Source organism: Cebus imitator, unplaced genomic scaffold, assembly GCF_001604975.1.
Source record: "Cebus imitator isolate Cc_AM_T3 unplaced genomic scaffold, Cebus_imitator-1.0 Scaffold613, whole genome shotgun sequence".
Lineage (NCBI taxonomy): Eukaryota > Metazoa > Chordata > Mammalia > Primates > Cebidae > Cebus > Cebus imitator.
The window spans coordinates 1017524-1028113 of NW_016107928.1; the positions used below are offsets into that span (position 1 = coordinate 1017524).

The following is a 10590-nucleotide window of genomic DNA, read 5'->3' on the forward strand; positions in this document are numbered from 1 at the left end:
GAGTAGCTGAGATTATAGGCTCATGCCACCATGCCCGGCTAAATTTTGTATTTTTAGTAGAGATGGGGTCCTCAATGACCAATGTTGGAAATAGATGCTCAGTGCCACAAAGAAAAATCAGCACTAAGACAAAGGATCTTTCAGCAATGCAATTTTTACTTCCTAGACTGCAGGAAGGGTACTCTTGCTAGACAGCTTGCCACAAGAGCACAATGAACAAAGGAAAACACGCAAATTTATTCCTTACCCATTTGGGGTTGTCCTTATAGCTGCGTCTGCTCTCCGTTGGCTGGAGCCAGACCTCACAATCTAAACTAAAACCCAATTGGCTAACAACTTAAAACTTTTCTAAACAGGTAAAAGCAATGGAGAGCTGGGACATGACTGTAAGCACGTCCAGCACAGATGTCCTAGTTAAAGTACAAGGACATAGGATGTACTACATGCCTGTAAGCATGGCATGTCTAACAGCTACATAGGATAGGGCTTAACAGAGTTATTAGCACACTTATGAATTATTCTTTAACAAGAAAGGAAACTTTAAAGAGGAAACTTTTAACTTCCCACAACCACTTTGTCAAGCTCATTTCCTGGTATGACAATAAATTTGGCTGCAGCAGCAGGATGGTAGACCTCATGGTCCACATTGTCTCCAAGGAGTAAGACTCCTGGACCACCAGCCCCAACGAGAGCGTGAGAGGAAGATAGGCCCTCACTGCTGGGGGGTGCCTGCCACACTCAATCCCCACCACACTGTTTCCACACACCCCCTGGAAATGGAGGGGCCTAGGGAACCTTACCATTATTTGCTCGCATCTACTGCCCCTGTGCCATGTGGAGCACCTTGAAGGCCATGACATTTGTCTTCTCAGAGCCTAGCACAGTGCTGGGCCCTTAAAAGATACTCAAAAAAATTTCAATGAGTGAATGAATGTATGAATAAATAAGTGAATGAGTGTCTGACCATTGTGGTAGACTGCCAATTGGTGGCCGCTAATAAGCCTAACCCTCCAACCTCCGCATTCATGCCCTTGTGCAGTCCCACACTGACTCTGAGCTGGGAAGTGACGCATGTCATTTCAGATCACAAACCAGTGTGCAGGATCAATCATATGGACCCACCTAACTGCAAGATGGAGGGGAGCAGTGACAGCAAGGCAGGAGGCAAGATCTCTAAGACAGGACTGCTTAGATATATACAAATTCTTTATTTTTGTTTTTGTTTTTGTTTTGTTTTGCTTTGAGACAGAGTCTCCCTCTGTCACCCAGGCTGGAGTGCAGTGGTGCGATCTCAGCTCACTGCAACCTCGGCTTCCTGGGGTCAAGTGATTTTCCTGCCTCAGCCTCCCAAGTAGCTGAGATTACAGGCATGAACCAAGACATCAGGCTACTTTTTGTATTTTTAGTAGAGGTGGGGTTTCACCATGTTGGCCAGGCTGGTCTCGAACTCCTGACCACAGGTGATCCATCTGCCTCGACTCCCCAAAGTTGGGATTACAGGCATGAGCCACTGCACCTGGGCTGATATGGACAAATTTTTACTCCTTGGCTCCCTTATTCCTAAATTTTTGTCTTTCTAATGATAAATATGTGTATAGACTATTCCTACATATTCTCACCTATGTGATCCTTGTAAGAGTGCTCTGACAGAAATATCACTGTTGTTATTACATTTTATAGATGAGAAAACTGCAACATGGAAAACTGAATCAGCCAGTTAATGAGGAGGTTGGGGTTCAAACTTCAAAGCCAGGCTGTTTCCCCCAGCCATAGTCACCCTGGACCTCTAACAATCTAGGTATGTCATTGTAGAGGACTTCCCTAAGAGCAAACAGGCCTAGTCTCCTTCCCCATCCACACACTAGAAGTATTTTTAAAACTACAGAACCTAGAGAGACTGAGAGAGAGTTGGATTGGCCACCTTGGATCACGTGCCCATCCCTATAATGGGAGGATGGGGTCATGTTATTGGTAGCAGTATAGAAAGAAAAGATTCATGCTAAATTTGCTTTTTGTTTTTCCTTTTTGTTGGAGAACAGAGTCTTTCTGTGTTGCCCAGGCAAGCCTCAAACTTCTGGGTGTAAAGTATCCTCCCGCCCCTACCTCCCTTTGTTGAGATTACAGGGGTGAGCCACTGTGTCCAGCCTGAAGGATTCATTCTAAAGTTAGGGGAGTGCTGTTACCAGAAGAAGATAGCCAGGCATGCTGCGTAGACAAAAGCCAGGGACACTCACACTCTACGTTTGGAATCAGTAGGTGTTAGGGGTTGAACTCTGTCCCTCCCCCCACCAAAAGATATGATGTTGGTGCAAAGGTGCAAAATTAAATGTGGTTTTTGCCACTGAAAGTAATCGCAAAACTTTTTTATGTTTTTAGTAGAGACGTGGTTTCACCATGTTGGTGAAACATGGTGGCGAAAAAAAACTGTGGTTTTTGCCACTACTCTCAGTAGCAAAAACCGCAATTACTTTTGCACCAGCCTACTAGGTTAGCACCCTAACCCCCAGTACCTCCGAATGTAACTGGTGTCCTTATAAGAAGGAGAAATTTGGACAAAGACATGCATATAGGGAGAATACCATGAGAAGGTGAAGGTAGAGATGGGGGTGATGCTTCTGTGAGATAAGGAACCCCCAAGGTTGCCAGAAAACCACCAGAAGCTAGGGGAGAAGCATGGAACAGATTCCCCTCATAGCCCTCAGGAGGAACCAACCCTGCCGACACCTCGAGCTAGACTGCCAGCCTCCAGAACTGAGATAATACACTTCTGATGGTGAAGCCAGCCAGTGTGTGGTCCTTTGTTTCAGTGGACTAATATACTTGGCAGGACAAGTGGGATTCTAACAAAGGCTGCCGCCATCCCTGTCCATCGCTAACCTATTTCTGCCTCTTCTCGTTTCCTTTGTCCCTCAGCTCCTACATCAATGCTCTTCCCCCAATCCACTCACTTCCTTCCAGTCTCCAGCCAGCGAGAACACCGTTCCCAAGCCACTGCTGTGTGCATTTGCATCCCAGAATCCTGCTCTCTCCAAATGAAGTAACAGTCCTCAGGGCTGGGCGCGGTGGCTCACACCTGTAATCCCAGCACTTTGGGAGGCTGAGGCAGGTGGATCACCTGAGGTCAGGAGTTTGGGACCAGCCTGACCAACATGTCCAAACCCCGTCTCTACTAAAAATACAAAACATTAGTCGGGCTTGGTGGCACATGCCTGTAATCCCAGCTACTTGAGAGGCTGAGGCAGGAGAATCACTTGACCCCAGGAGGTGGAGGTTGCAGTGAGCCAAGATTGCACCATTGCACTCCAGCCTGGGCGACAAGAGTGAAACTCAGAAAGAAAGAGAGAAAGAGAGACACAGAGAGAGAAGGAGGGAGGGAGAGAGGGAGGAAGGAAGGAAGGGAGGGAGGGAGGGAAGGAAGGAAGGAAACAGTCCTCCCCTAAGGAAGGGTGAGGGGTATGATTTGGCCTGCTTTTGCCTGTGTGGGTTGTCTTCTGTGTCACTCACCTCCAGATGGGCTACAGGAATGAGTGGCCCACTAACTCCTGCCCTGTGTGGCTGGTTGTAGGTGAGGAGGGGGCATAAAAACCCTAGAAGTGCAGCCTGGGCAATATGGTAAAACTCTGTCTATGCAAAATGCAAAAATTAGCTGGGTGTGGCGATGCATGCCTATAGTCCCAGCTACTGGGGGGCTGAAGTGGGAGGATCACTTAAGCCCAGGAGGTCAAGGCTGCAGTGAGCTGTGATTGTGCCACTGCACTGCAGCCTCGGTGACAGAGCAAGACCTGTCTCAAAACACACACACACACACACACACACACACACACACACACACAAACACTCTTGAGAAGTGAAAAGGGGCATCTCGCCTGGGTGCGGTGGCTCAGGTTTGCAATACCAACACTGGGAGGCTGAGGTGGGAGGATCACTTGAGCCCAGGAGTTTGAGACCAGCCTGGGCAACACAGTGAGACCCCCCGCTCTACAAAATATATATTTTTAAAAAATTAGCTGGGTGTGATGGCACATACCTGTAATCCCAGCTGTTTGAGATGCTGAAGCCTATAGTCCCAGCTCCGGGGGCCGGGGGAGGGCTGAAGTGGGAGGATCCCTTGAGCCCAGGAGGTGGAGGCTGCAGGAAGCCATAATTAGGCCACTGCACTTCAGCTTGGGTGACAGAGTGAGATCTTGTCACACACACAAAAAAAAAAAATGGAAAAGAAAAAGAAAAGGGAGCCAGGCGTGGTGGCTCACACCTGTAATCCCAGCACTTTGGGAGGCCGAGGCAGGTGAATCACTTGGAGGTCAGGAGTTCGAGACCAGCCTGGCCAACATGGTAAAACCCTGTATCTATTAAAAATTCAAAAATTAGCCAAGCCTGGTGGTGCATGGCTATAGTCCCAGCTACTTGGGAGGTTAAGACATGAGAATCACTTGACCTGGGAGGCGGAGGCTGCAGTGAGCCAAGATCGCATCACTGCACTCCAGCCTGGGAAACAGTGAGACTCGGTGTCAAAAAAATATTTAAAAAAAGAAAGAAAAGAAAAAGAAAAGGGGTGTCTCTGAGTCAGGATTTTGATTCAGCTCACTGATGCCTGGTAAGCTACCACCGGATGAGAAAACTATATTTACGAATTGCCACTATGCACTGCCAGTGTTCTTCGTTTCCCTTGTGAATTTCCTTAGGTTTTGGTAAAACTCCTTTGGATAATTACAGCCTTTTTGTTTTCTTTCCGACTTTTATTTTAGATTCAGGGGGTGCATGTGTAGGTTTGTTACAAGGGTAAATTGTTTCTCATGGGGATTTGGTGTACAGATTATCTTGTCACCCAGGTAATGAGCATTAGCACCCGATAAATAGTTTTTCAATCCTCTCTCTCCTCTCACCCTCCACCCTCAAGTAGGTCCTGGTGTCTGTTGTCCTCTTCCTTGTGACCATGTGTACTCAATGTTTAGCTCCCATTTAGCATTTGGCTTTCTGTTCCTGCACTGATTCACTTAGAAGCAGCCTTTTTTGTTTGTTCGTTTTTGTTTTTTGTTTGGGACAGTCTCGCTCTGGTGTGATTTAGGCTCAGTGCAACCTCTACCTTCCTGGTTCATGCGATTCTTCTGCCTCAGCCTCCCAAGTAGCTGGGATTACAGGTGCCCACCAACAACGTCCAGCTAATTTTTGTATTTTTAGTAGAGACAGGGTTTTTGCCATGTTGGCCTGGCTGGTCTCGAACTCCCAACCTTAGGTGATCAGCCCGGCTTAGCCTCCCAAAGTGCTTGGATTACAGAAATGAGCCACTGTGCCTGGCCAGTATTTGGCTTTCTGTTCCTGCGCCGATTCATTTAGAAACAACATTTCATAAAACTGCTGAAGAATGAGGTGGGGCTGAAGGAGGCTGCAGAGGTCATGGTGGTGATGGTGGGTAGGGGGCAGAGTGGCTCACCCTTGAGCTAAAGAGGAAGAAGTTGCTATGTTTGGCTTAATTGGGGCGCAAGTGAAAGATCTTGAAGCCTCAGAAACTGGAATAGCTAGCTGGTCAGGGAACTCCTGAGACTTGGCCTAGGTTGCATGTAGCTGGAATGGCACTGTTATCTAGATTTCAAAAGGGACTTGATCTTTTCTAGAAGGTCTGAGAGAGAGGACCTAGCCTAGGAGGAGGGCCAGAGCTGCTGTGAAAGTTGAAGCTCAGAGGAGGCAGTTTAACTCAGTAGCAGAGCAGAAAGCACTGATAAATTGCTTGCTCTCAATGACGGCTCACTCATTAGCTAGGTGACCTTGGTGTGGTGGTTGTAAGGTCTGACTGTGCCGTGGATGGCATGGTAACCTCTGTGGCCTTCACATACACCTTTGGAGGGCCTTCTGGAATTAGAAAACCTGAAATGACTTGAAGACCATGAAAAATGGAAAAACGATCAACCCCTGCAGCGCCTAACTAACTTGAGACATTCTTCTATTGTTTCTTATTCCGGCCTCAATTGACAAGGCCATTGGACTTTGTAACTGACCTTGGTCAACTCGTGACTCCCCCCCAACAGCCCACTCCCAGCTTGCAAACCTATGACCCCCTTCCAGCTTGCAAAAAACCACCCTAAACCATAACTTCTGTAACTTTCCACTGCCTACCCCAAACCTATTAAACCATCTCCTATCCCACTGCCCTCCACTGACTCTTTCAGACTCAGCCCACCCGCACCTGGGTGAATAAACAGCCATGTTGCTCACACAAAGCCTGTTTGGGGGGTCTCTTCATTTAGAGCATGCATTTTAACAGTGGTCACTGTGATCCCCCTTCAAGGAAGGATGCATTGCTCCCATCCCTCTGTATCGGCAGGGCTGTGCAGACACCCTCAGCCCTTAGCAGCTCCAGAGAGCGCCTCATCAAGGTCATTGCCTTCCAGGGAAGTCCCCATTCATTGACCGCTCAGAGCTGAAAAATCCAGCCATGTGTTGACCCAACTCAGGACAACTCTGAAAAGCCAGTCTTGCTCCAGAGCTTCCCATGGGGATGCCTGAGGCTGTCACAGAGCCCGCATCACAGCTGACTCCAACACCCACCCTCCCTCCCTTCTGCTCCCCCAGTTCATTCTCCTCCTTTCCGAAAGTACTTAATCAACATCCTGCAGGCTCAACTCTGCCCCAGGAGTCTCCTTCCCGGGGAGCCCACCTTGAGACACTTAGGTGAGTTCATTTGTCTCCCGGAGCCTGGCTTCCTTCGCCTGTCAAGTAGGAGTGACAACGCCCCACTGGAGGCTCGCTCTGCACAGTCAGTGAGATGCTGTAGGCTCCAGGTGAGCCAAGGGTACCTGGGGGTGATGCTCGTTAGCATGTTCCAAGGGGGGAGCCTGCTGACTGGAAATGGCAGCAAGTTGCTGCAAGAGATCGTTTCACGCTTTCAACCTGCACCTAACTGCGTGTTTTGAGGCTCTGCTTGTTCCTCTGAAAGGTGCCCTGTGTCTACTGAGGTCTGTCCTGCTGTGTCAAGGCTGGTAGGTCAGCTGCGCTAGCTCCTAGCTCCAAGTGTGGCATGGCAGTGGGGTGGTGACAGAAGGCCTCAGGAGAAGGGATGAGGTAGCTGGGTCCCCAGAGTGGGGAGCCTCTCTGCAGTAGATGTTTCTCATATTTTTTGAACCCCAGGGGGTAATGGCATCATGTTAGGGCAGGGGAGCTGCTGTCTTCAGGGGGCCACAGCAGGACTGCAGTTTCTGGAAGCACCAGCACCATCTCTAATGCCTCCCAAGTCCCTTTGACTGTGGTGGCAATAGAATGTGCCCTGGGCTTGAAGGAGAGAACACAACACTTTCCCTTTTTAGGAGGCCCTGGGGGGATCCAGAGGAACCTGTAACTCTTCAGCTTTGGTGGGCTACCTTGTGGTGGGCAAGCACTGACTTAAAACAATTATTTTTCTATTCCAGAAGGAATCCAGAATTCACTCTCAGGCTGTTCGTTGGAGAAAAATGTAAAAATAGAGATAAATATGCACACATGAAAACAAAAAAGGAAAAATCATTTATTAAAAAACACAATGTTTGGGGTGTACCTTTCCATCTGTTTTCTTTATAGTTACATGTCAATATGCAGCAGAGTCACATCATCAGCCCCTTTAAAATATGTCAATTGCACTGTATACACTTTGAAGAGCAAGAGGCAACAGTTGAAATAATAGGGGTGATTTTGCTCACCAGTTCGCTCAAGGAATGAACATGAGATGGAAGCCACGAGTCTTCTATTTCCTCAGTTGCTTTCAATTCAAATGTCTCTCTCCAATCTTGCCAAGTGATACTAGTGTCTAGGGCACATATTTCTCACAGTATGGCCCCTACATGTGAGCAAATTACTGCATCTGGGACTCACTCTGAGAAACAGTGAACTGGCTGTACAGAATTTAGTGCTGAGCCTCCACTACATCGCTGTCCTGTGTTATTTTCAAAGGCAGTTTTGACTGTTGGTGATTTCAATCTCTGATTGCCTGTCTTTAGAAGGCACCCCCTCCAGAGGGTGCAGTTTCACTGCACATCGGTTTATGACGCTTAGGATGTTTTCAATGTTGCAGTAGGAATTAAGATGCTGAGGTGAGCATCCTTTTTCCTAATATACTGGCTTCTCTTGTCTAGTCATTTCTTTTTCTCTTTTCTTTTTCAGAGACGAGGTCTCTTTATGTTGCTCAGGCTGGTCTCGAACTGGGCTCAGGTGATCTGCTCCCATCGGCCTCCCAAAGTGCTGGGATTATAGGAGTGAGCCACTGTGCCTGGCTGATTCATTTCTTTAAACTACCTTTCTAGATGTAGAATTGTGCCAATTCCCCTCCAGAATGTGGGATCGGCACATACTCTTGCCAAGAGTGTAGGACGGTGCCTATTTTCCTTTGTGTGTGTGTGTTTTTAATATGCAACCCATATACTTGGCACATAATTCAAGCAATATAAAAGCCTTTACGGTTAAAAGTAACCTTGTCATCCCTTCCCCCTTAGTCTCTCTTAGTTCTCTTCCGGAGAGGCCACCCCCGTTAAAACTGTTTCTGGAGTCCCCTTCCAGAAAACCCCAGGCATGTGCTGTCCAATAAAGCAGCCACTAGCCAGCCACGTGTGACTAGCAAGCTCTCAGCTCTTCCAAATTGAGATGTACTGGAAGTATAAAATACACACTGGATTTCAAAGACTTAGTACAAAAACCAGAATGTAAAATGTTTCATTAATAACAGTTCATATGGATTACATGTTGAAATGATAATATTTTGGATGTACTGAGTTAAATAAAATGTTATTAAAATTATTTTCACCTGTTTCTTTTTACATTCAAAAACTATGTCAAGCATGGTGGCTTACATCTATAATCCCAGCACTTTGGGAGGCCTAGGCAGGGAGGATGGCTTGAGCCCAGGAGTTCAAGACCAGCCTGGGCAACATAGTGAGACCCCGTGTCTACAAAAAAACTAAAGCTAGCCAGCCATGGTGGCATAAGCCTGTAGTTCCAGCTACTTGGGAGGCTGAGGTGGGAGGGTTGCTTGAGCCTGGGAAGTCGAGGCTGCAGTGAGGCATGATCTCAGCACTGCACTCCAGTCTGTGACAGAGGGAGACTCTATCCAAACAACAACAAATGGCTACTATAAAATTTGGAATCACATCTGTGTCTTGCAGTGTATTTCTATTGGCCAGAGTTAGTCTGTGCATATTCAAGTATTTGCTCCTAGGTTTTCTTTCCTTCCCTGGCCCCCTCCCCCCACTTTTATTTTTGTTGAGATGAAGTCTCTGTTGCCCAGGCTGGAGTACAGTAGCGCAATCTCAGCTCACTGCAACCTCCACCTCCCAGGTTCAGATGAGTCTCCTGCCTCAGCCTCCCAAGCAGCTGGGTTTACAGGCATGCGCCACCACACCCAGCTAATTTTTGTACTTTAATTAGAGGCAGGGTTTCACCATATTGGCCAGGCTGGTCCTGACCTCAGGTGATCTGCCCGCTGCAGCCTCCCAAAGTGCCGGGATTACAGGTGTGAGCCACCGCGCCCAGCCCTTCCTCCCCTTTTATGTACTCTAACACTGGCATCTCAGGCACACAGCAGAAGGAGTGCCCAACTAAGGCTGTGATTTGCACGTTGCTGGGTGCGGCTGGGCAGCCTCACTAGCCAAAGCTAAACCTGCACAAAGCTGGGTTGCACGCAGAGATCAGCCGGCCCAAGCACGGGGGAGGTGCCCTGCTCTCCTCTGGCCAGGTCACCAGAGATACTTGTCTCCTCCGCAGCTGGAACCTCAGGGTGGCAGTGCTGTCTTGCCTTTGAAACGTCTGTAACATTTAGCTGCCTGGAAGTCATGCCTTTTCTTTAAAAACAAAACTTTTCAATCCATATTGTCCTCTGGGCCACTACAAAGGAAAGGATGGGCCTTCCTATTTTCTCTGTACCCTGAAAGGTTTTGTTAGGCTGAGCCTCCTGCCTCCAGGGAGGTGAAGGTTGGTTTGGTCTAGGGATGTGAGATAAGCTGTATGTTGAGACCTGTGAAATGGAAAAACAAATGATTTTTTCGTAATTGTCTTCACTTTGCTGTGAAGTTACATTTTGTCCTCGAAAATACAAGCTATTGATCTTTCCCTCTGTATATACAAATCCATTTATAATTCTACTATTACAGAAAAGTAAAAACTTTAAAAATAAAGGAAGGTAGAAAGAAAAACAATTTGGCTACGGGGAAAACATAGAGGAAACTAGAGCATGTGAGGATTCCATTAAGTTCCAGGATTAAGCTGGGCCGGTTTGGAGTGTTAATGCAGAAAACACCAGCAAGGAAAGATCAATAGAAACCATCTGTTTCTGCGAGAGGGCCAGGTGCCACCCTGACAGACGGGCCTGAGTGTGGGCCTGGCACAGGACCAGCTGATGCGCGGCCGAATTGCACAGAGCAGAATCTCTCCCCAGCATGCGTGGCAACCGCCCAAACACAGCCAAGGCATGGCTGCTGGGGCCTGCAGTTCCTGACCTCCTGCTTTCTGAGGCTGAATTCTGCCGCGCGCTTAGGGCCTTAAGTGGAGGCCACGCCAAGAAGGCAGGCAGGAGGTGGCTGTGGGCTAATGTTGGTTAGGGAGGGGTTTACTTGAAAAGCATTCTTGGTCAGGCAT

The 10590-nt window shown here is 47.9% G+C and overlaps 1 long non-coding RNA gene across 1 annotated transcript in view; it reads right to left on the reverse strand.

Moving 5' to 3' along the window:
• Window positions 1-7248, reverse strand: part of LOC119469262 — a 23058-nt gene extending 15810 nt beyond the window's left edge. The window contains exons 1-2 of the long non-coding RNA XR_005198069.1: window positions 7237-7248; window positions 6029-6034 (exon numbers count right to left, since the gene is read on the reverse strand). This is a non-coding gene — a long non-coding RNA (uncharacterized LOC119469262). The remainder of the gene's footprint in view (window positions 1-6028; window positions 6035-7236) is intronic.
• Window positions 7249-10590: the final 3342 nt, after the last annotated feature.